The sequence below is a fragment of the Nomia melanderi genome, unplaced genomic scaffold (genome assembly GCF_051020985.1).
Source record: "Nomia melanderi isolate GNS246 unplaced genomic scaffold, iyNomMela1 scaffold0014, whole genome shotgun sequence".
NCBI lineage: Eukaryota > Metazoa > Arthropoda > Insecta > Hymenoptera > Halictidae > Nomia > Nomia melanderi.
In genome coordinates this window covers 4,798,876-4,799,830 of record NW_027475130.1, presented here as the reverse complement: position 1 = coordinate 4,799,830, position 955 = coordinate 4,798,876, and positions in this window count along the sequence as shown.

Here is a 955-nt window from a genome sequence, read left to right as displayed (position 1 = left end):
ATGCAATTTGATTTATTGCGCTATCTGTAATAGCACCCGAGATATCACCAGATATATGCTGGATTTTTACATGACCTTGGGTGACGGATTCCAAATATCTGTAATTTTCTCGGCGCCTGGTGGTCCGAGGTCGTTCCTGCTACACAGATTCATGCGCCAGGGCCTCCTGCAGACAATGCACTTTGATTTATTGCGCTATCTGGAATAGCACCCGAGATATCACCAGATATATATTGGATTTTTCCCTGATCCTGACAGTCCGGCCCCATGTGTCGATGGATTTCCCTGTCCCTGGTGGTCCGAGGTCGATCCCGCTGCACAGATTCATGCGCCAGGGCCTCCTACAGATAATTCACTTTGGCTTATTGCACTATCTCTAATAGCACCCGAGATATCACCAGATATATATTGGATTTTTCCTTGACCCTGACAGTCCGGCCCCTTGTACGATGGATTTCTCGGTCCCTCGTGGTCCGAGGTCGATCACGCTGCAGGGATTCATCCGCCAGGGCCTCCTATAGACAATGCACTTTGATTTATTGCGCTATCTGTAATAGAACCCGAGATATCACCAGATATATATTGGATTTTTCCCTGACCCTGGCAGACCGGCCCCATGAGACGGTAGTTTTCTCCGCCCCTGGTGGTCCGCGGTCGTTCCCGCTGCACAGAGTCATGCGCCAGGGCCAACTACAGACAATGCACTTTGATTTATTGCGCTATCTGTTATAGCACCCGAGATATCACCAGATATATATTGGATTTTTCTCTGACTCTGAGCGTCCACCCCATGAGACGGTGGTTTTCTCGGCCCCTGGTGGTCCGAGGTCGTTCCGCTGCACAGCTTCATGCGCCAGGGCCCCCTGCTGATAATTGACTTTGGTTTATTGCGCTATCTCTAATAGCACCCGAGATATCACCAGATATATATTGGATTTTCTCCTGACCCTGAGTG